Source organism: Hypanus sabinus, chromosome 31 (assembly GCF_030144855.1).
Source record: "Hypanus sabinus isolate sHypSab1 chromosome 31, sHypSab1.hap1, whole genome shotgun sequence".
NCBI lineage: Eukaryota > Metazoa > Chordata > Chondrichthyes > Myliobatiformes > Dasyatidae > Hypanus > Hypanus sabinus.
Window position 1 is genome coordinate 19,535,022 of NC_082736.1, and position 25,864 is coordinate 19,560,885.

General features: G+C 43.4%; 1 long non-coding RNA gene across 3 annotated transcripts in view; it reads right to left on the reverse strand.

Annotated features, from left to right (window-relative positions):
• The window catches only part of LOC132383927 (uncharacterized), a 129,054-nt gene that overhangs the window by 48,130 nt on the left and 55,060 nt on the right, over positions 1 to 25,864 (reverse strand). The gene's annotated exons all lie outside the window — the stretch shown is intronic.

A 25,864-nucleotide genomic window follows, 5' to 3' on the forward strand; every position in this document is an offset into this window, starting at 1 on the left:
AGTATGTTTTATAAGTCTTAGATCCAGCAAACATGGAGACGGGAAGATGAACTCTGTTGGAGTAAAAGATGCCGATGTCAGTAGGAAACGCCCTTTGTTTTCGGACAGCCTAGCCACTGGTCTCGAATTACCAGCAGCAAGTCAAGTTGATTTACAGTCATGTCCCTTCAGCACCATAGACTACCTAGAAAGTATTATAAAATTATTTCCCGGACTGTATGATCAGCATTCATTTATAATAATACAGCTGTAAAAAATCTCTTGATGCAAACCTGCATGTTTATGCGTTGTGTTCAACTCATATATCAGATGAGGCGGCGCAACAGTCGTTTTTGTATTTCTTGTCTGCTAAATCAGCAGAACATTTTAGGTTTATCAAACCTCTGCATTCTTGCTGTTGCAATTTAAGTGAATAGTTGCAAAGACTCCCGTTATGTATCCGACAGTGCACGCATGTGTATGATCAGCCATGATAACAGTGAATGGCAGTGCTGGCTAGAAGGGGCTAACGGCCTAATCCTGCACCTACTGTCTATTGTCTATTATGGAAAGTAGAAGTGTCTCTTGTCCTATCGGAATTCGGGAACAAAAAAAAAACACGGTGAGTTTATTCAATGTCTTTCTGCTATTCCTTACCTACTGCAATTGCTATCATATAGTGTACCGCAGATATCAATGGGAATGATGAAATGACTAACTACAGCTACAGCAGAACTTCATTACTTGTGAATGCACCTCACTGCTACCAGGTTAACGATTCTATTTCAATCTCTAAAGATGAACCAAGTATTTGTTATTGCACCTGTGTTTTCTCTATTTGTCGAAGCTGATCTAACTCGTAGAAATGAAGCCAAAACTGTTGGTGAACTGTAATAGCAAGAAATTATTTTTGGTTAGAACCTTTGATAAGACCTCAAGTGATGATGACCTAAAAGGGAAAAAGATTATCCAGATTTGGTGATTTGCAGTTCAAGAGACCCTGAGAATATGAGTGAATTCCCCTTGCAGTTTTCGTGGGAAAAGATTAAATGATGCATATCAGGATTGCAGTGGCGTAAAGGCGTGAGATAGGAATTGGAAAACATTGAATGGAAGGGAAACAGAAAACGATGATGGATCAACAAAAATGGCTCATGTTTCTGCGGGAAATTCGAGAAGATCAGGAAAGAGAAATTTCAAAATCTGAAGTATTCGAAAGGGAGGATGTCGCAACCGTTGCTGACAAGGGACTTTTGAAAGAGATTAAAATCAAAAGCGAGGGCATATATTATAGGAAGCAATATTGAGCGGGTAACCATTAGAGACATTTTAAAATACAACGGAGGTCAAATGAAAAGCCAGAAGGAAACAAAATATGTCATAGGAAGCTAATAATATAAGCAGAATACAAAACAATTTTTCCAGTTAACATAAAGGATAAAACTGAGAGGAAAGTGTATATCGGACCGTTGGACAGTGAAGCTGGAAATTTAGTGATTGGGCACAAAAGCGGAGAGTGGAAAGGTGTGAACATAGATCAATCAGCTCGACCAGATTGACCACGCTTTTGGATTCCATAAGAGTATTGTGGAGGGATTAATACTGATCCTTCAAGAATACTAGGTTCTGGAATGGCTCCAGAGGACAGGAATATTGTAAGCATAACTCCGCTCTTCAGGAAGGAAAGGTGGAAGAAGAAAGCAAAATATAGATCAGTTACCGGTTCTTCTGTGTTTGTGAAGATGCTGGATTCTATCACTTGCGATGAGATTTCGATGTACTTGGAAGCACAAAATGAAACAGGTTAAATTCAGCATGGTTTTCGAAATGGGACATCGTATGTATCACATCTGTTGGAATTTTCGGGGACTGTCAAGGTTAACTCAAAGGGGGCTTCAGTTCAAAAGAGGTGTTGGCTCTGGATATGTTCTTCTGGTATGTTTCTGTTAAGTTTCCTTTTTTCGGATGTGTCAGGGGTACTTATTTTAGTTTATTTGATCGTTCAGCGTGCTTCACATACCGGATGTTGGAGTGCTCCTAGGGCACCTTATGAATGCAGCTACAACTCCTTGAAAACCATGTTTGCATCTGGAACAGCAGTTCGAAGACTTTCGTCATCCAAGGCAAGCTGAGAACATAGGAGTTACAGGGACGTAGCCACCCTTAAGTAGTAGGAGTTGAGTAGATGGTTAACTGTTAGCAGAAGGAATAGGAAGAAGAATAGGTAGTTTTAATAGATCTGAAGAATATTGCAGATGGCCAACAATGCCACCTCTCATTACAGCCTTACTTTCTTTGATAGAATCTAGAATGTGGCAGCCCAGTAAATGAACCCAGCCTTTCACAGAAGCCGCCATTATTCAGTGTTTGTGATGCGGCAGTGATCATGAAGAAAAGGCAAGACGCCATCTTCCTCAGATTACCAGATAATAAAATTTCTGCAGTAGTCAGTTGTCGATTATCCAGGCACCGTTTAACTGTCGCGATCCCTTAGAACTGTCCACTGGGCTGAACTCTTACAACCGCGGGTTCGGCAGCGCAGCAGATACGACAATTGCGTTCGTGAATATCCACGTGTCAATTCATTATTTTATTGTGATAGTATTTCACTTCATTCATTCAGTCGTAGTGTTGTCGAGACTCGAACAAAGCCCAACGACGCTTCGCTGCATGGTTGCATGAGGCATTGCCTAAGAAATTGCACTGTCGAATCAACTGACTCTGAATATTAGCGTCTTCGTTTCATATTTAGTTATTCTGTTATAATTTCTTGCTTCGTGTACATGGATCTTGTCTGCTTGCGAAGGCAATCCGTCTAAGAGATGTAAAAATCTGATTTTAAACCTCCGCTGTTTTCCGGCCATACCCACACATGGGGTAGGCTTCGGTAATAAACCCTGAAGACAAATCCGGAGCTGGAGTCACTAAGGCAGTCCGAGGTTGTCTTCAAAATCTTTCTGGCAACATCGGTGGTGTGGAGAGGAAGTCTTTCTGCACGGGTAACAGCCGGTCTTCCATAAAACATTGCCCACGTCTGCCCCCTGGAGAAGAATTTCCTGGCGCAGATCGATGGTTTCGCGAAACGAACGAATGTCATGCATCAGTCGCTGTGTAGTTTTAGTTTTCCATTGTAGGGCTTTAGTTAACGGCCCATTTTGGTCTAGCGTTTATTGTATTATTTTCCCTTTGAAACTGTTCGCATAGAAGTCCGTGCATTATCGGCCAGCTTCCGTGTCTGTCTCTCCGCACTTTGGCCATATCCGAACGGGGCAACAGGAAGTCTCGACGACACAATGATGGACCCAGCAGAGAGAGAGAGCAGCTGAGATTGACCATGACATTCGTCGATCTGAGTAATTCCTCGAGGCAACAACGTTCTCCTGGAATTTCTATGTATATACTTTTGTTTCTGTCTCCTTCGTGCCAGAAGACTCTTGCCAAGTAATGGAGCCAGCAATGTTTTAACAATGACGTTTTGACATTAGTGGCTTGAGAAGGCAGTGCCTTCTATTATCATAGAATGTGCATGTGCACTCATAGAGAGTGCATGTACTGATTCCAAATTTCGAGAGCCCCGAGTCTAGCTACCGAGCTTTCCTCGTCGACACTGAGTTTCTCCGGTATCCATTCCATGATTTCCAAGTCACAAATACCCAGGTACCCAGCTTTGTGGTCCCGTGCCTCAGGTCTTCATAAGAAACGTATGCATCAAGCAAGATGATCAATTGATTCAACAAATCATCATACAACACGATAGTCTAAATTCTGGAAGAGCTCTTATGCAAAAGCTGATCCCTGGCTAGAGTGGATAAATACACAAGTACAGTAAAATCAAGAGTTTTTAACCTCTTGATGAAAGTTATTGTAGAGACTGGGAAAACTGAACTTTCAAGAAGCAAATTAAACTGATCTACGAAGAACCAGCTAGCTTAGCGATGCAAGAAACCTGTTCATGCCGTCTTGATATGTAAAATTGAGAGTATATCCAAATTCACTCTGAAAGAAATGTAAAAGATAAAGCACTGAGCAAGATTTGAAAAAATATTCCTCCATAGATTTCAAGTTTTATGTTCTCAATGCTTTCCAACGACTTTTCTATATGTTCCCAAGGTGTATATTTTTCCAGTTGTTTCCAAGGTTTAGTTCATGTCCTAAGGGTTTTTCGATATTCTTCCCATCACGAGGACTCCCAAACATCAGTCTCTCCCTCCGCCCGAGTTTTTCTTGATCTCACTCGAGGTTCCATAGTCTCTCAGTGTGTTGTGGTTCTCACGAATCTCCGGATTCCCTGGTCTCTCAGTCTCTCTGTATCCCTATCTCACTGCCTCCGAATTCCCAATACCTCTTTCTCAAGTCTCTCGAGACATCTCTGGATCTCAAGTTTTCAGCTCCTCAAAGCCATGACATGCGATTTATAGGGAGGTGGGCACTTTTGTGACTTATTCAGGCATGTGTAGCACAGAACAGTATTGGGCTCTAAGCTTTTTAGAACACCTAAATTGATTAATTGTTGCTTAACAACAGTTTTGAATTGACTTCCATGGCGCCGCCGGACCCAGGCACGCAGACACAGCACACAATGAAAGCGCCGCGACCGCAGCGGACTCCGAGTCCGTCGAACCATCCCCTCCGATACAACCTCTGAGCACCATCCTCTGCCGAGCGCACTACAACCGCCAACCACCCCCTTCAAATGCCGCCCACCGTCAACGCGACCCCATGGACTGTGGGCTGTTTTTCCCAGCAGAGGCACGGACCTCACAACAGCAGTATCAGCGAACAAAGCCTCCCTGGAGATTTTGGGATGTTCCTCTGTGCTCCCACGACCGTTTTTCATCAGAATCGTATTGTACACGGCACCCTGCTTAACAAATAACATACATCAACTCCGGAGAGGCCGCTGAAATCAGCGTCCCGTTGCCAGTTACCAATGATTTAAGAGTTCCTTGTGTCTTTCTCGAACGATTCGTTCTTTGCAACGCGGTTTCCTCCTGCTTTTTTGTTTAACTTTATTTTGATAGGCTCCTGGATTCTGTGTAAATTTTATTCTTGAAGCAGATGCCCGATTAGCTCCAATCGGAGAGCCATCATTTTGAGAATAATTCGTCTCGCCTTGTCACTTGGTCGAGTGTTTCAGTCTTTACCCATTACAAACACGTGTTTCAGTCTTTAGCTCCAATATTGGCTGTGCACACCATGGCACTTATCTAACAGTATCACTGAATGACATCTTGGACAAATCCCTCATCCGGGACTTCCGACGGTACAAGTCTGTGTACAAGTCAGGGGCTGCTCCTGGAAACCGGGGCCGTGTCACAACCACTGATTCGGCAGCGCAGCAGATAGGGCAACTGCGCGCGCAGATATGCACGTGTCAGCTAATTATTTAATTGTTTTAGGATATAACTCCATTCATTCCGTCGTACTTCCCTTGAGACTCGAACACAGCCCAGCAACTATCCTCTGCCTGCCTTCTGTACGCATTGCCTGAGAAACGGGACTTCCGAGTTAGCTGACTCTGAAGACAAGCGGCATTCGTTTTACATTTAGTTTATCTCAGCCGCAGTATCCCAACAGAGAGTTTTAGGTAACGGTCATGTTTGGTCCGTTCGCAGTATAACAATATTAGCAGTAAAGACTGTGATCTATCCACCCCTTACAGTGTCTCTCACTCCGCACTCTGGCCATATCTGAACCTGGTGACATGAATAACATTTAGCTGTTTCAGCAATGACTTCCCTCCCATTTCAAAATACACAAGTGGAGATAGCTACAGAATTATTTCAGCAGTTTCACTGCTAATTCCGATATGGTGCACCATGCCTGCATGCGCCAGGACTTTCGATGATGCATAGAACATTTACAATTAATACTTTCGAAACGGCCGTTCTCAGGCATTGACTATATCCTGCTACAAACATCCACCTGTAGACCTTGTGTGCTAACAGCGTGCTTGGGGTCATTTTTAGCATCCAACTTCTTATTATGATCCGTAGACGCCGGGAGCGACGTTAATTTCAGAGCAATGAGCAGACCATTGAAGCGTGACGACTGATTTCTTCAGATATGAATTGCATAAATTAGTATATGTCTTCAGCTCTTGCAGTGCCAGTAGCCAGCTGACTGTGTGCTGGGAATCCCCTATTGTTTCAGAAAAGACAGAGGAGGAGCTAAAAGAGTGGATAGAAGTTATACTAGTAATCAGGGACAGTATCGCCGATTCAGACAGTGGAGACGTAAAGGAGGGTCAGGGACTGAGAGCACTTGGGTGGAACTCAATAATGGAATTGTAATCAGATCAAGGAAATCTGTAAAAATAATAGGGCTGTGGTCAAGGCGGTTTGAATTTCCCGAATAAAAACATGTTACCTTCTTATTTTAAGGGGTTTTGTTGGGTCAAAAATTGTAAAGTATATCCAATAACCTTTTCTAAATCCAGTCCAATGAGAGACGGAACCAGCCGTATCAGACCTCGAGTTGGGTATTGAGCCTGGCCAGGGAACTGACCTTAGAGTTGGTGAACAGTCAGTGATCAGTTGTCACAAGTCGTTAACTTTCATATAGCTGTGGATAAAGATAGGCAAAGACCCTGTGCAGAGTTTTAAATCGGAGTAGGCAAAATTACGAGGACATTCGGCAGGAAGTAGGAAGCGTTAATTGGGTATATCTTTTCTCTGCAAGAGAGGGTTTTTTAATGCACAATTGCAGAGTTCAGTGTTCATTTTAGAAGAAAGCACAAGGATGGATAATTAACAGATCGTTGGATGTCCAGGCAGATAATAAATGTAGGCAAGACGATAAAAGGGAAAGAATGTAATGCGTCAGAAAGTAGGATCAAATGAAAGACACGATGAATAGAAAGAAAGCAAAAAAAAAAAATAATGTAATTAGGGAGACCAGAAGGGTCCACTAAAACTACTTGGCATACAGGACTAAGGTGAATCCGAAGGCACTCATCACACTTATCCAGAGCAAAACGATAACTATGGAGAGGGTAGGACCACTGAAGAATAAAGGGAGAATATTTGATTGGATGCGGAGAATGTGACTGAGGTACTTAATAAGTACTTTGTTTCAGTATTTCTCAAGGGAAATGATCTGACAGTGCAAGAGTTTACTGCTGTTTATATCAATATGTTTGGTGTTTAGAGTTCGAGGAGGAGAAATTGTTGGGCTACCTAACGAGTATTAATGTCGAAGTCCCCAGGCCCTGATGGGATTTACCCTAGGATATTGAAGGAGGCAGGAGAAAAAATTGTTGGGCCCTTGTCGAGTGCCTTTCTGTACTGTCTAGTAGCATGCAAAGTTCCATAGAGCAGCTGAGTGGCTGATTCTATGAACAAATGAACAAGAGAAAATCCTGGGAAGTTGTTGACTGAAAGTCCCAGGTCAGTTACAGGGAAATTGCTGGAGGAAATGTTTAATGATAGGATATGTGAACACCTGGAAAGCCATGGCCTAATTCGGGAGACACAGCATAGCTTTCTACGTGGTATCACGACTCACCAACTTGAAGAAGCATTTTTTTTTAATTTCTCACAGTGACAACAGAGTTGATGGGTTAGGACAGTGGATATTATTTAACTTTACTAAACACCTTAACAATGCCCTCATAGAAGCTATTGCAGACAATTAACATGCATGGGGTCTCTGCTTAATAGGCTGGTTGGATTCAGAATAGGCTTGTGTATTGAAAACAGAAGGCAGTGGTTAATTTGTTTGGAATTGCAGATCTGGAATTAGTGGAGTTCTGCTGGGATCTGTGCTCAGATATAGATTATTGTGACGTACATAAATGACCTAGATGAAAATGCTGATGTGTGGGTTGGTAAATGTATGGATGTTACCAAGATTAGTGGAGTTGGGTACAATGGAGAAGATTGCAAGCAGCAGAGCATGGTCTAGTTTAGTTTAGAGTTCAGTAGCCAAAATGGGCTGACAAATGTCTAATTTGATTTTAACTCATATAACTGTGAGATGGAGCTCCCCGATAGGACATATGCACTCTACATAAGTCTCTACATAGGACATAAGACTCTACTCCACGAACGACAAGGTCCATAACAATGTTGATGAGAAAAAAGATCACTGGAAGCAAGTTCCTAACTCCTTTAAGTCGCTGCACAGTTGGATTACTGTTTTTTACATTATAATCATTTTTTGACTCATGTCGCAACTTCCTTCACACATGTGAACGTTGGTCTGTTACTCCAGCCTTTCATGTGACACCTTATGAAATGACTTTTGAAAATCCAAATACACAACAGCGACAGGTTTTCTCTATGACCACTGTTCCAAACATTTTGGAACAGCTCCATTAGGTTTGTCAAATATAAGTAACTTTCTCCAAACCATGTCGATTTGGTTTTATGTCATTATACGTTTCTAAGGGACTGGTTCTTTTTGTACTGATCACAGATTCCAGCATCTAGCCAACTGTTCCCTGTTGCAAACCATATTCGTGATGAATCCATCTTGTCGCAGCGATAAGGTCTTTAGAGCATCTGTAGCTCTGGGTTTTTAGGCTCCTGGGTTGCTGGAGATGTCATGTCCAACTCTCGTTGCTTTGCATCCGGATATTGGACCATCCATAAGACAATGTTGATCACTAAAAATGTTGGAATACTGATATCTCACTCCTGGTCATCCTGCAATTATCACTCTGCAATACTGTATATCAAAATCATTTCTCACCAAGCAATGCCTATATTCATTCTCTCTATAAATACGCTTCAGGGAATGCGGGTAAAATGCCTTGAGGTTATCCTTGATCCTGCTCAGCAAGGGCATTTCATTTCCCGGGTTTGCGTTTTCTAATCACCTGTTTGAACATTTTTTTTTCCATCTTTGTATTTGGTGAGGATAGAGTCCGGTTTTAGCTTCCTTAACTACAATTTCTCCGTACTCTCGACTACCACAACTGTTTTACACTGAGACCAACGGCAACCTCGCCCAGCAGCTGCTGTGTGTGAGGAGGAGGCGTTGTATTGTTCTTTGTTCCAGGGAAGGACCTAGTTCAGTTTCCCTCAGCTCCTCAAGTGTTTGTTTGCAGAATATAAATTTATTTCTTAAAATTCTGGAGCAGAGTTTGGGAGAGTAATAACAAGGAATTATTTCAGTATGGACTGGTTGTGTGACAAAATTTCTAGAGTGTTCGTTTTCAGTTCTGCTGTGCATGTAGCGTCGACAATTAGAGTGCACCCCACCCCCCTCCCTCCCCGGCAAGCCTCATCGTCACTGAGCTCGATTTCGTCAAGCGGGAGCATCATTCGGCCCCGCCAAACTGTTTAACCGAGTTTGTGTAGATGTTGTGTGATGTAACCCATCACGCCAAATAACCGACAGTGCACCATATGCGATTAAATGACGACACATTATAACTATTACTTTGACTATGTAGATAGTAAACGAACAAAATAAGAACTGTTTAATTGTTCATAAAAAAAGAAAAATGCGCCATTATCGTTAACGAGTTCGTGCACACATCGTTGGAGCTCTTACAGAAGCAGTTCCCCATTCCTCAGTCGATGCCCTCCGAACTCCGCCGACCCAATAATGGGACCACCCTCGGTGATCGACCAGACGCTCTACTCGAGTCTGTCCGTGTCTGCTCTGCTCGCCGAACATCCTGGGCCTCTCACTCCAGCTCGGGGTTCGTTCCGTCCCAACTTACAGCATCGCGGCTTCTTTCTCTGTCTCCATCGCGCCTTCTGCCCAAAGCCCGGGAAAACAATAGCTTCCAGGCACACAAAAAATAATAACATCTATCCCAATTGGTTAGCAATTGAATTCAGTTCCCGTTATCAGTAATTATAACACCAAACAAGCTGCTATAGAGAACGATTGTCTCAGCAGTTATCAGTACAGAGAAACCATTTTATTAGCATTAGCAATAACAGAAAAGAAACCCTTTATAATCTCGCCACACCCAAATTTAGTCATGTCCTCATGACGACTGAATAAGTCGCCAACTCTTCCTGAAGGCACACAAAAAAAGAAAACAATCCAGGTACAAATACTGACATTGCTCACCAGATAGTAGACCTTATGCCTTGTTCCTCAGGCGCTACATAGATCAACACATCTGGATGTTTCCTAATCTTCCGAGAACACCTTACGCCCTCACCTAAACGCTTCCGGCTCACCACTATAGACCACTTCCGGGTCTGCACGCTAATTCCTCTCTCAATCTCTCACTCATGTCCGCACTACAACATCGAGCACCCCTGCTCTTTGTCCAGGGCCTCGCTTCCATTTCTTCAGGGTCCTGCTGTAACCCAGGCTAACCACAAATAGCCATCCTCACTCCCCTTGACTCAGTGGGAGAAGGTCTAAAAGGCTCTTCCACAATCAAGGGGAAGCTTGCGAAAAGCAGCATGTACCACACATCCAGCACATCATCCTGCGAATCCGTACTCTTCACCATTTCCTCGATTGGTAGCTGTTATTTGCTTTTCTACAATCTGCAGCATTTAGCCTGGGCGGCCTCTGCAGCCTCTTCTGACTCCTGCAATCGAGATGTCAGCTTCTTCCTCGATTATTCGAACTCTTGACACAGTCTCAGCAGTTCTGACACACAATTCGTGTTCATCTCTATCTGGGACACAATTAAACCAGCAGTTTCTTCCAATCTGTTCTGGATCAATTTCTTGAGTTTCCACTGATCCTTTCGAAGGTTTATCATTGTTTCGTCTCTCTGGGTTAATTCATCCGTAAATGACCGCAATTTCGCCTCGGAATTTCGTCTCCCCGTCACCAGTTTGACGAACGTGGACTCCAATTCTTCAATGGTTGCCCCAAAATGGCAGCATTCAGTCTCCAGCCCGCATTTCTGAGCGTTCAGTTCAGCGGTGCAAATCTCCGCTCTCTGCCAAACACTCAGGATCTGCGTCCCTCTTCAGACCTGGCACTCGTCCAAAGGAAGTTTTACTTCGTCGATTCTTTGACACCCGGGCACCGGCGCTCGCCTCACATCATAGACTCCCAAGGCGAATCCTGACCCTAGCCGATCATCCACATACGCCAAAACTCCAAACACCGCCACGACCTCAATGATCTTCCCCATCACCCACGGAAAGTTTGCATGGGCTCCGGATATGCCCTGTGGATCGAAAGAATTCCTGGAGACCTATAACGGCCGTCTTGCCCTTGTCGGCAACATTCATCGGGATCTGGCAAACACCCACTCCTCAGATCCGGCACATTAAACCACTTTGCACCACTCAAACATACCATCGCGTCTTCGGCCTTCAGTACCGTATACTGTTCAGAGACGGTGCGCCTGTTCAGAGTCCTATAATCCAATCACACAGTCTTGCTCAGTTGCAGGGTCCAGTCGCTGCGACCTCGCTATCACCGAGGTGTCATCACCCTCCCTCGTGGTATTTCGGAGCGGCAACTAACAAGGTCTCAGACTCAAATATTTCCCCAAGGTCGTAGCACCATCGGCTCTCCTGTAAATTCTGTACCGGTCGGTCCAATGCTGCTGCATACATCCTCACAAGCAGATCGACACATTGGGTGCACAGACAATGCCTTTCAAACAGCTTTCATCCGCCTCCTCCTGGCAGGCCCCTATGCGTCTCCTCACCAGTGGGGTGTTGGTCCCCTCCAGAATCGAAATACCGCCCGTCGCACCAGGGTCCGGACACATTAACATTAACGATTCACGACACTCTGACACCCACACATTGACCTCCAGGAATTCCAGTTTCTGTGACTAATAACCGTCGTCTGCATAATGAGCGTCATTGGTACCCCAAATCTCCAGTGCCAATAATGTCGTCAAGGGTAAATGCTTCAAATACCGGTTGTAAAACGAACTGTACAGCAACTTGCCCTGCGCACCGGTGTCGAGGATGGCCTTAACATACCTTCTATTTATCCGTAACGACACCCGAGGGCCTGGTCCCTCTAAACCTTCAGGAAATGTGTAATTTCCTTTCGGGACGTCCTTGGTACATTACTGGAAACGTGCTCCGCCAGAGACCCCAAACCGTTCGCCCACTGGGCCTTCACTAATTTCCCCGACCTCTCTCTCATCAACTGTCCAACTGAGGGAAGGGCTAATCACCTTAACTGATCTCCCTGGCACCGCAAGCAATTTATCTGCCCCTCTAGCCAGAGAAGATAGCCTGAAAACTTTTCACCAATCTCCTGATACAGGTATGAAAAGCACCCCCCCTCCCAGGTGCTGCATTTTACTTCGAGTCGAGCCAAAAGCATTTCCCCGGCTTTCAGATAGCTGGCAGCTGTCACTAAGTGATCCTGACAGTTCTGACACCGTCATCAACCCGCCTACTCAAACTTTCAACCAATACATTCCGTGCTCCTTCAACCGAGCTGTGTCACTCATCTAACCGTTGCGAGATCCGTTCCGCCGACGTCTCGTACGCCTCCGCCCCTTTAGGGGTGGGCATTATCCCAAAAACCAGGCGGAGACAGCCATAGCTGGGACATTTATTCGCAGACACTAACTCCGAATCAGACCACTCTTTCCTCTCTCTATTAACAATATGGACATCTCATGGCCCCTTCTCACCTGGGGCACCGATAGACACTGGCGGTCCCACCACCATCTTGTCTGCGCTAGTCTGAACTAGAGCAAAGACCTCCAGTGTACAAACAGTCACTCCATCCAACACGTATGCAGTGATAACCGGAAATCCCACAGAGGTACACCAGCTTTCCGCCTACAGAGCATACATAATTTAAACAGGGCGATCACACAGCTTCCACACAATCTGTGAAATCAGGGCGATAGCCCACACAGTGTAGACTCCTGGCAGCCTGAAGCTCGCTTAGCTCCCTTTCGTCTAGGGGGGGGGGGGGGGGTGCAGCCTTCGGTCCCGCTAAACAGTGTAATCGAGTCTGTATTGATACTCTGTGAGGTTCCCCACCAGGCCAAATAACAGACAGTACACCATATGCGATTCAATGTTTACCCTTTATAACTCTTACTTTGACTATGAAAATCGTGAAGGAACAAAATAAGAACTGTTTAACTGTTTAACAAAAAGAAAAAGTCACCTCTATTATTAGCAGCACACACAGAATGCTGGTGGAAAATAGCAGGCCAGGCAGCACCTATCGCACTGATAATGGGACTCGGCCAGAAACGTCGACATAGCTCTTCACGAATCGCTGAGTGTGTGCCTTCAGGCTTCTGTGCATCCTACCACATGGTAAATGTGAGAAACGAGCATGCCCAGGGCTCTGGTGGTCTAAGACAATGGACGCTGCCTCTCTGAGACAACCCTGCTTGAAGATGTCCTGATTAGTACCCAAGATGGGGCTGACGAGATTTACAATCCTCTGAAATTTCTTTCAGTCCCCAGCAGTAACACCCCAATTCCAGACAGTGATGTAGCCTGTAGGAATGCTCTCCATGCTACTTCTATAGAAGGCTGAATGGTTTTGTTGAGATAACAAATTTCTTCCAACACATATTGAGGTACAGCTGCTGTCTTGCCTTCTATGTTACTTCATGGGTATTTTGGGAACAGGCTAGATCCTCGGAGATCTTAACATGCATGAACGTGAAACTGGTCACTTGCTACACTGAGGATTGGTATGTGTTCCTTCTTCTTACTCTTCTGGAAGTCCACAATCAGCCCTTTCTTCTTACTGACGATGAGGGCCAGGTTGTTGCTGCGACACCACTCGACTAGTTAGCATATCTCACTCTTGCACGCACTTTTGTCAACACCTGAGATTCTTTCAACAATGTTGGTATCATCAGCAAATTTATAGATGGTATCTCAGCTGTGCCTATTTACACAAAGTTCAGCATATAGAGAGTAGATCAGTGGGCTAAGCACACACCGTTGAGGTGCACCAGTGTTGATCTTCGGCGTCGAGGAGATGCTATAAGCAATCCACACAGATTGTGGTCTTCCAGTTAGGAAGTTGAGGATCCAATTGCAAAGAGAGGTACAAAGGCCTCTGCAACTTCTCAATCAGAATTATAGGAATGATGGAATTGAATTCTGAGCAATAGTCAATGAACTTCATCCTGGCATTTGCGTTTGCGTTGTCCAGGAATTATAAAGTTGTGTGAAGAGCCATTGAGATTGCATCTGCGTTGACCTATTGTGGCAGTAGGCAAATTCCAATGGGGCTTGGTCCTTGCTGAGACAGGAGTTCAGTTTGGTCATGAGCAACCTCACAAAACATTTCATTACTGTTGCTGTTAGTGCTACTGAGCAATAATCATTAAAGCTGCTCACATTATTCCTCATAGGCACTGGAATAATTATTGCCTTTTTGATAAATAAGTAGGAACTTCTTCCTCTTAAAGTGAGAGTTTGATATTGTCCTTCAATTCACCCGTGAATTGGTCAGCTCGGGTTTCCAGAGCCTAACCAGGTAGTCCATTGGGACCTTACACTGTGCGAGGGTTCACTCTCTTTAAAGGCAGCGTATCATCCGTCTGTGAGACAGAAATCACTGGATTATAAGATGCAACAGCGAACTTCACCCTTTCAAAGCAGGCAGATAAGGCGTTGAGTTCACCTGGCAGTGAAGCATCATTGCCATTCAGGCTATTGGGTCTCGCTTTGCAGTATGTAATGCCTTGCACACCCAGCCTGAGTGTTCGTCCATACGATGTTACTTCGAATCTCGTTCAAATTTGTCTCTTCGCCCTTAAAATAGCTCTCTGCATATCATACATTGTTTTCAGGTACAGGCCTTGATCGCCACAATTGAATGCCACAGATCTAGCCTTCAGCAGACGGCATGCAGTCCTTTAGTCCTGTATTCTATTTTTTTTCTTTTTAAATGTTGCCTCTGTGGTACAATTTCACTCTTTGCTCTGTTTGCATTTGTACATAATCGGTGGCTTGTTCTTCCTTTCAATCGTGTTACTCCCGTGATCTACTTGTAAACTTACTGGCTCGTCCTCAACTCTGCCATACTGATCCCCAGGATATAGAACAAATCATTTAAAAGTACAGCTCAGCAACTGACAGTCTGGCCCATAATATCGTGCCAAACAATCTGAAAGGTAAATCAGTAAACCCCCAAAAGATAATTCTTCCCACCAACAAAGTCCATCTCCTTCCACCCTCCTCAAGTTCACATTCCTATCCAAACGTACTGTTAAGATTAAAAAAATACTTAACTCTGTCACTCAAGCACATGGAGTAAAGAAAATACCACTCACATCTTCTTTCAAACAGCCCCCTCTCACATTCAAAGCATTGGACAGTTCTATCATGCGAGAAAGACGCTCCATATCTACTCGATCTGCCCCTCGCACAATGTTATGAACTATTATCTGATTTCCCTTCCGCCTCTGCTTCTCCAAAGAAAACAGCCCCAGTTTGTCTGGACACTCATGTTAGCACACGCCATTTCCATGCAGAACTCCAGCTCGTATAAGTCTCTGCAATCATTTTCGTTAATCAATAAAGACTTCGTTAAACTTTTTAGTAAACTCCATGTAGACGACATCATCAGTTGTACCTTCATCTATGTCTTTAATCACTTTGTCAGTAAACTCAGTCAAGTTATGAAGATGGGACCTGCCCCACCCGAAGACATGATGGCTCTCTCCAATTAATTCTGGCTTCCAGAAGCTCATATATCCAATCTCGAAGAAGCTGCTCACCCACTGCGTGGGCAGTTACCTGAAAAGACACATTACTCAACAGCAGAGTAGTAATACAATCCCATTCGTTTGATAGTACATTTCCTGTTCTTCAGTTGTCTTCAAATGTACTCAGTGTACGTTCACTCCACTGAGTCTCCCCTATGTGTAGCTATGAAATTGTTGCTGATTAGTAATCCAACTGACACCTCTTTTATCTCCTTCTCTAGCTTTTTCAAAAACTTGGAAAAGCTGGTAGATTAATCATGCGTCCCTGCGCATTTCTCAACCAAGTCTGTAACGGATACAACATTACAGTTCCATGTAGTGATCCATGCTTTACCCGTAATATTACTGACGTTCAAAAACACACAATTCAAACTCTATTTTTCGTCATACTGCTGATTTGATTTTGCCTGTTCATACTTTCACAGATGTCCTATCCTTCACTTACTGACCAGGTATTCCGATTCCCCGTCCCCTGCAAAACGAAGTTTAAACCCTCCTGAGTAGCATTAGCAAACTTCCCGGATACAATGTTACTTCCTTTCCAGTTCAGGTGCAACACGTCCCTCTTGGAAGGTCACGTCTTGCCCAAAAGCATGCTCCAATGATCCAAGATTGAAACCCTGCCCTCGCAAAATTCCATCTGTCACTCATTTATTTGTGCTATCATTCTATCCCTACATGTACAAGTTATGGCACCGGGAGTAATACAGAAATTACAGTCTTGGAGGCTCTTCTCTTCATCCTATATCCTAACTCTATATACTCAGTCTTTTTTTTAACAAGATCTGTGTTGCCATTAAGTCATTTATTTAGCTTTATTACACTTCCGCTTTAGTAACACATTTGTACTTGTCTTCTAGTTAAAGTTAAGGTTGATAACTACGTTGCAGTCGTTGCAGTTATAAATTCATTATCTGTGATGTATCTCGACATGTAATGACGTAACACCCGGTTTCGCCGCGTCTTGTAGCTAAATAGCGGTTTAGAGAAACTGGAAGGTGGGGGCTTGCGTGTGCAGGATCAACGAGAGAAAAGTTCCATATCTACGCACAAAGAAACATCATAGAAACGACGCCGTAAGTTCATAAGACAGTCGTTATTTTAAAATGTTAAAAATGTTAACGCTGATTCTGTTAAATATAAAGACGGTTTCTAACGTTAATTTTCTTTTGCTATTGAAAGCATTGCTGGAAAGTTTGTGTTGAAGTGTATTTAAAGTTGTTGCTCGCGTAGTTAGATTCTCACTGTATCTTGTATATTAATGAGACTTTAATGTAATATAGTTTGTTGTAGGTTTACTTTTACAAGTATTCATTCTGTAAATGTGATACCAAGAAGGAAACAAATACTGTTTATATTTTGTATTGTTTTATCAACAGTTTTCAACATACGTTAATGTGGAAGAGTGAACAGTAAACGGTTAATTTTATTGAAATCTTGTCTTCATTGACTACGGTTTAACTCGGTGCTTAGTTCTGAACGAGAACACTACAGTGAAAAGGCAGTATTATCAGGTGTTTCGACAATTGGTACCACGGCCACGCGTTCAAGCGTCAAGTCGTTGCCATCCAGCGCCAGGAGTAGTAGGGCTTCAGCAAGCAACGCTGCCCTACCAAAAGCTGAAGCAGAAACCGCCAAGGTGCGAGCGTCATACGCTGAACAGGAAGCCAAGCTGAAAATGGAAATGGCTGCCAGAGAATCGGAAAACCAAAAGGAAAGGGCTGAAAGAGAATCCGAAAAACCAAATTAAAAGTGTTGCCAGAGAATCGGAAATGGCTGCCAAAGAAGCAGGAAAAACGTTGGCAAAGTTAAGGATACAACCAAAGTTAGAAGTGTTGGCTGTCCACTGAGAAGCCGACGCTGCCAGGATGGAAGCAGAAATATTAGACAGCTTTGAAGAAATGCACGTTCTAGATGAAGTAAAAATCTACTTCAGAAAAGACCAGATTGGAACACATGAGCGAATATCTCCAATTTCAAATGAGATGAAGATTCGTTCTTCCTCTCCATATTTGCCTGCTAATGTCCCATTTCATGAAGAGTCACAGAGACGCCAGTTGCATCGCATCCATCTGAGGACGACAATTTACGCTTGCAACCTTGCGACGAACTCAAGATAAAAGAGCTGACCGTAAATGCTTCATGACACCAAACTTACCAGATTTGACGAGAAAAGTGGGAAAGGCTGAGGTCAGAACAGGAAATCGCATAACGAACATACACACTCTGTCTTTTGCCCGCCGACATATTCCCCCAGCCAGCATGCTACTTACAGTTGAACTCTTGGCACAGTATTTAGCACGACGAGATCTCGTCACTTCAGGACTATACCAGTTTGAAGAGAAGCATGAAAATTACCGTACATGTCACTCCTCATTCGCCAGTGCAGCCGACGGATTCTAGCTCACAGCCACCCAAGAGTTGGAACTTATGACTAAATGGCTGGGAAAAGAATCATGTGAACAAATGAGACGCATCCGCTCAGTGTACGTCAAGAACCCAGAACGAGCCTTACTCAAAGCACGGAAGAGACTTCGGGAGTACTATGCGGCCCCTGACATTATTGAAACGGCACTAATTCGACGGCTCGAAAATTTTCCTGGCTTGGCAGCCAAGGACCACAGGAAGCCAAGAGAATTAGGAGATTTACACATGGAGGTTGAAGGCGCTAATAAAGATGATTTATTTAAATAGCCTATCATATCTAGATACGTCATCTGGAATTGGACCAATCGTGGACAAACTTCCATTTGGACTGCAGGAAAGGTGGATGTCAGTAGGCTGAGAATACAAGGAAGAGAATGGTGGTCGATTCCCTCCCTATGAGTATTTCACTAGGTTTGTGTGCAAGGAGGCGAAAAAGCGAAACGACACGAGCTTCATTAGTCAAAGTAGCAGTAAAATTCACACCAAGTAAGTCAAATCCACGTTGAACAATTTTAAATTCTATAAACCTCTCTCAGTGCGTAAGCACGGTCTCCACAACTAACAATGACCCTAGCAAAAATTATCCATTGAACAACAAACACCACCCTCTCAAAAATGCAGAACATTTACAAAAAAAACCTCCTTTGACGAGAGACAGTCCCTTCTCAAGGAGAGAAGAACATGTTTTAAATGTTGTTCCTCTGCCTGTCGCCTTGCTAGGGAGGGTACGTTCCCCGTAAAGTGCTCGGAATGCAACAGCTCTAATCACGATGCGGCCATGCACCCCACTCCGTCACCACAAACTGACAAAGCCCTTTCACCCTCACAAGAGGACGGCGGGGTGGGAGAGGATCACTCCGATACACCTGTCGTTAGCTCGAGTTGCACAGAATCTTGCGGTTCAGGTCTGTCAAGTCGTTCGTGCTCAAAGATCTGCCTCACTAAGGTATACCCTAAGGGAGCCAAAGACAAGGCAATCAAAACCTATGGAATTCTGGACGAAAATAGCAATCGCTCACTAGTCAGACCAGAGTACATCGACTTGTTCAACGTAGAGAGTATTCTATTCCCCTAATGCCTTAGAACATGTTCAGGTAAAGTAGAAACAAATGGCAGAAAGGCAGAAGGCTTCCAGCTCGAGTCACTGGATGGTAACGTTTTCATCTGTCTCCCTCCGCTCTTGGAGTGCAATGAAATCGTGAATAAGCTCACCGAGATTCCGACGCCAAGTGCAGTGCTACAGCAGCCGCATCTCCACCAACTTGCCAAGCACATTCCAGTACTGGATCCAAAAGCAGAAAAACTCTTGCTACTCGGTTGAGACGTTCTCCAGGTGCACAAGGTCAGGCAGCAGGTCAATGGACCACACTACGCCCCCTTTTCCAACGCCTGGATCTGGGCTGTGTGGTGACAGGAGACGTGTGCCTTGGCAAAGTTCTCAATACCGAAAGTTAACACGCTCAAGTGCAACGTACTAGAAAGAAGCCGCCATTCAATTTTTTCAACGCTGCACAAGCTTTATGCATATCAAGGAAGCACCACAAGGCTTTAACAGGTGTAGTAAAGTAACCGATAATACACTGAGACAGTTAGTCTTCACTCAAACTGAGTATGATAATAAACTTGCTCCACCAGCAGAAAAAAAAACTCAACCGAGCGAGACATTTGAGCTGATCGAAACCGAAAGAGTCTCGGAAATTCGGCCATAGATACAAACCGGTGTCACCTACCTGGAAGAATCAATGGTTCTCCACCTTGAATTCCTTATGACAGGATTTGCGTTCCTCATTCACATGGCCACATCCCATAAACACTCATCCCAAAATAGTGAATGTAAGGAATGGCCCAAATGTGACTTACCACGCACTGCGGTCGAATTGGCCCAGGCAAAGGTCGTCATCCTTAAAGCAACTCAAAGAGCCGATTTTGCAAAGGAGTATTCGGCCCTCCAAACTAATAAACGAATACTAAACGACAGCCCTTTGAGGAAAATCAGCCAGATCCTGAAGAACCATCTCAGTTTCATTGGAGGTCGATTAATACACTCTCACTTTTCATCTGCAGGAAAGAGCCCAGTAATCCTGCCCAAAGGCAGCCATTTGTCCTTACTGCTTACTCGCCATCACCATGAACAGGTAAGACATCAGGGCCGTCATGTGACGGAGGGAGAAATCAGGGCAGCGGGACTGTGAATCCTTGGAGGCAAAACACTGATCAATTAAGTACTCCACAGAAGTGTAACTTGTCGGAAACTGCGAGGGAAGCTGGAAGTTCAACGAATGGCGGACCTCACACCAGAACGCCTCAAAACCTGCCCTCCTTTTACATATTTAGGGCTCGATGTATTTGGAACCTGGACTATCACCACTAGACGCACTAGAGGAGAACAAGCAGATAGCAAACGGTGGGCCATTATGTTCAGCTGTATGAGTCGAGAGGGCTGCACATTGTGGTCATCGTATCTATAGATATATCCAGCTGCATTAGCGCCCTCAGGCGCTTCTTTGCACTAAGAGGCTCTGCAAAACAGTTCAGATATGATTGCGGCACAAACTTTGTAGGGGCGTCCAAGGAGCTTTGGATGGACAAAACGGTGCAAAGGTACCTCAGTGAGCAGGGATGCAACTGGGAGTTCAACACACCACAAGCCTCTCACACAGGAGACTCATGGCTACGGATCACTGGTATCGCCAGAAGGATTCTTGATTCAGTGTTTCTGCAGCAACGCACCCGACTGACCCACGAAGTACTTTGCACACTAATGGCAGAGTTCACAGCCATTATAAATGCGTGACCACTCCGACTTGTGTCTTACGACCCGGATGGCCCTTTCATACTCCCGGCATCAATGCTGCTTACGCAGAAGTCAGGAGTTTCCCCTCCAGATGGGGACTCCTCGGACAAGAATTTTTACACAAAACAATGGAGATTGGTTCAGGCTCTCGCAAATCAGTTCTGGTCCTGTTGGAGCCATGAATATCTGCGTTGTTGCAACGCAGACAAAAGTGGACAGAACTTGGCAGGAATCTTCAAGTTGGAGATTTAGTCCTGGTTAGGGACAAACAGATCGCCCGCAACTTCTGGCCAATGGCCTGAATCACTGCCACATTCCCTAGTAGGGATGGACATGTCATGATGATTGAGTTGAAAATTTCTGACCAAGGTGATGTGAAAACTTACCTAAGACCAGCTGCAGAAGTCGTTCTACTTCTACCTAAAGACTAATCCAGAGACTGAAGTTTTTGTATCATATTCATAGTTACCTTACAAAGTACAGGAGGGGAGTGTGTTGCACTTAAGGCATTTATTTAGCTTTATTACATTTTCTCTTTGGATACTCGTTTGCAATTATTTTCTATTTAAAGTTAAGGTTGTTAACTACTTTGCAATTGTTGAAGTTAAATTCATTGCCTGTGATGTATCGCGGCATGTGATGACGTCACACCCGCTTTCGCCTTGACTTGTGTGTAAATACCGGTTTGGAGAAACGGGAAGGTGAAATCTTGTGTGTGCAGGATCAACGCGAGATACGTTCCATTTCTACGCACTAAGAAACATCATAGAATCAACGCCGTAAGTTCTTCAGACAGTCATAATGTTGAAGTGAAAATGTTAACGATGATTCTGTTAAAAGTAATGTCGGTTGATAAAATTTGTCTTCTTTTACTATTGAAGGCGTTGCTGGAAAATTTATGTTGAGGTGTATTTAAAGTTGTTGATGGCGTCGGTAGATTCTGACTGTATTTGGTACTTTAATGAGACTTTAATGTAATATAGTTTGTTGTAGTTTTACCTTTACAAGTATTAATGATATAAATGTGATGTCAAGTAGGAAACAAATACTGTATATATTTTGTATTGTTTTATCAAGTATTCACCATGCGTTAATGTGGAAGAGTGAGCAGTAAACGGTTAATCATGCTGTTATCCTGTCTTCATTGACTACGGTTTAACTCGGTGTTTAGTTCAGAGTTTCTACACCCTGCACAAGAACACGACAATGTCATTGGTGCTAATATGCACCCAGAACTCTGGCTGTTCACTTTCCTCTTTCAGAATACCCTGCAATGCTCTGATACAACTGACCCTATACAACAGGGAGGCAACACAGCATGCTGGAGCCTCCTTTGCGACCACAGCAACTTCTGTTTGTACCCCTAGCTATTAACTCCCCTATCACTACCTGACGTTATCATTAACTGTCACAGGGGAACCACCAGGGTTTCTTCATCTCATGTTGAACTTAAAAATATTTATGGAATCAGGTAGAGGCAAAAGATACCAGAAGTGTTTGTGGACACGGTCTGACTGCCAAATAAAAGGTGACCATACCGATATTCTCTCAAAGACCAAAGGCCTTCTGGGTGGTGCATTCACTGGACATGACATCGTCATTAGTATTGTTACAATACGTGTCCGGCAACAATGAATACATAATTGTGTCGGGGTTTTATAAGCAAATTAAGATTTATTAAACTCTGCTAAACAAAAATGAAAAGTAAACAAACGACTAACTTAACCGGATGTTAACAGTGATACGGCAGCTCTGGAACAGTTCTTAAAGTGGTAAATGCAAACACAGTCTTTTACTGGTAAATGCGAACACAGTCTTAAACGTGGTAAATACGAAAGTCCGAGTGATTTATACAGTCAATTAGCAGATACTTTTCTGAAATAAATAATTCCTCGACTACGTGAAGTTACGGCTGATCTCAGTCGAAATATGCCTTGTCCGAAGTATTCACGACAAAGGAAATAAAGAAATGCTTAAAGGAACGGAACTTTTTCTGGGTGAATGATAACCGCACAGCCGTTTCTACTTTTACAGCTAGAGGTTACCTAGATGCAGGTCACTGTTTCCTGAAACAAGATCCACTAAGGTTGATACTGTAGTAAACCACCGACGACACCAATTTCACTCGATCCTTCGGGTTCCCGTACTTCAGTAAACTCTTCACTTTTCAATATTTAGACTTTAAAATTAAATTAAAGATACATTCAGCAAACTGGCAGTGATTAGCAAAATTGCCGCACAGCGATTCTGTAACTTATAGTAGAAAGTAAGACTCCACTTTGAAAAGAGGCTGTGTCATTAGACAAATGCACAGCATAACGGAGTAACTGACGAATTAAATGACTACTCAACCCAGAAAGAGCTGCGCTAAAGCAGGCTTTCCCGTTTTATACCCGTTTGATCATGTCATTACGTTACCTCACACTGGCGGGAAATTACATCTTCCCACCATCAGAAGACCATTACATCATGCTCACCAGATACTCATTTACATCATGGTCATAAGACACTTACAAAATATTCACGTGGTATGTAACAGCCTACATCGGAGACAGGAGAAAATAGGTGAGATGTGACAGGGGAGTTATCGTGGACAGGGTCAAGGCCATATCCATGACAGATATGTCCTGCAGAGATTGATTCCAAGTTTGGTCTAGGATGAGGAGCAGCTAGTGACTGTGCCTGACACCGAGAGCAACTCTCAACGATCCCAGGAGCAGTGGAGTTGTCAAGTTGTGGTTGGGTGGGAGTATTTTACTGGAAACATGATTATACACAAATTGCGGAAATTCCGTTGTGTCCTGTCCTGGGTCTGAGGAGGAGCTCTAAGTGGAACTGGGATTATAACTTATTTCTGACGGCACCGGGTTCCTTTCAATGATAAAAGCAAGTTGGATGGAGTGTTCATTTGCCACAAAATAGAGCCCGATGTGTTAATGGGTCACAGAAGGGAAGAGGCCTCTTTCCTAAATCTACACACTCAGCAAGTAGGATCTCATCTCATTCTGTGACAATGACATTATTGCCAATTTGCACCAGGACCCCTGGATTTTAACTGTTCCTCTTGACAATATCCTGCTGTGCAACTATACACACTCAACGCTAGCACCCGTGAGACAACACACCATCCTTGTGTCTATTTTGTGGCTACAGTTTCTCCTGCCTATCTCCACTAACTAGTGAGTAAGCTGTCTCTATCACACTGCCTGAATTTACCCTTTACTGCAACAGGGGAACAACCAGGGTTTCCTCATCTCGTTTTCAAATTCGCGTAATCAGATTCAGGAAAACGTTTCCAAAAAGTGTTCGTGTACTCGGGCTGACTGTCTGAGTACCTCGCTTAAAATCTTCCACGCTCTATACATTGAAGATATATAGAGGCCAAGTCTTCGATAGTGTAAATGGAAGATGACCGCACCGGTTTCCTTCCAGAGAGAAAAAGGCGAGCTTGCTCGTGCGTTCACTGGCTATAGGAGACTGTCATTTGTGTACGTGAGTAACTGAAGAAAATAGACTATGTGAGACAGGGGAGTTACCATAGTTAGCTTCAGTGCAATATCCATGACAGTTATGTCATTCCCAGAGAGTCCCCGAGCTCATGGTCATGGTATGAATTACATTGCAAACATTCAGGACTCATTAAGAAAATACTCTGAAAGCACGTACCACGGGGCTTAATGACAACATTTATCGCACTGTTATGAGACTAGCACTGCATCATAAATTGTTGGCCTCACAATCTGCCACATAATGATCTTGGACCTTATAATTTACCTCTTTCTGCAGCTGTTATACTTTGTTCCGCATTTTGTTTGAGGTTCAACTGTTACAACAACAACAACTCACTGCATTATTTTTCGACCCAGTATGCTGACACCCTAACAAAAGTACATGTGTGTTTCGGTCTGATAATCTATTACTTTCAATGTACAATTTTGAGTACGGACGTTTTTGAGCCTTAAGGAACAAGTGATCATAACATTACTCGGCTCGAAGTACTCTGGGGGAGTATATCAGTAAAAATGAAAGCTCTTCGATTGAATTGAAGACAGACAAAGTTTGTGCAGATGTGAAAAGACCACAGAAAGCAAAATTGATGAAATTGCTTGACATCGTGTCAGCTGAAGGACAATGGCATCGATTTAAATAGGTAATACATGTAGTGTAGGGAATTTTCATACACAAGGTCAGGAGATTCAATAAACGACTAGATCAACTACAAGGAGGGAAAAACCATATATTAAAGTAACCAAGAAAAGACAGCTATATAAGGAATAAAGAAAATCAATTGCAATACATATTAACCATTGGTCAGGGCATATGAAAATATGAGAGCTATAGTCAAGTGGGAACTTTCAGATTGCCAAAGACTCCTTGAGAGGGATATTGCTGATAATATTAAGATTGACCTGTAGAGGTTTCGTTAATACTTTCGACAAAAAAGAAAAGTTAATTGGAAAGTTAAGTGTGTTAGGAATAACAGTAGGGTGTTGAATTATGCAGAGGATGACAAAGCGTATACTTTATTTCGCTAAAGCTTTTACCTGCAAAAATATTGAAAAGAAAGTTGCTTAAGCTGATGCAGAGGGCTTAGTAGGTAAGGTCTTGTTTCAGCTTAAAAGGTTGAAAGATAATAAATCTCAGTGTCGGGCAACATACTGTACATTCAAGGGTACATTAAGAAATCTATGATTAAAAATGAAAGCACATAACGAGAAGTTTTCTAAACACCTTGAAGACTGAGGAAATCTTAAAGAACTTGAAATGGGCTAAAACGTTCCTGGTATATAATAGGGGTGACTGCACGACTCATTTCACCACCTACCAGTAATATGAACATGTATCGTAGGTAAGATAAGAGAAATATAAATAAACACCGAGTTGGAAAAGCCTCTAATAAGTACAGGGATGCAGCAAGTGGGAATAAAAGGGTCCTTACCTGGATGATTACCAGTGATTAGCGGTGTTCCGCCGGGATTCGTGCTGGGACCACTATTTTTGTTGAATATAAATGATGTAGATTATGAAATACCTTGACTTGTTGTCAGGTTTGCAGATGATAT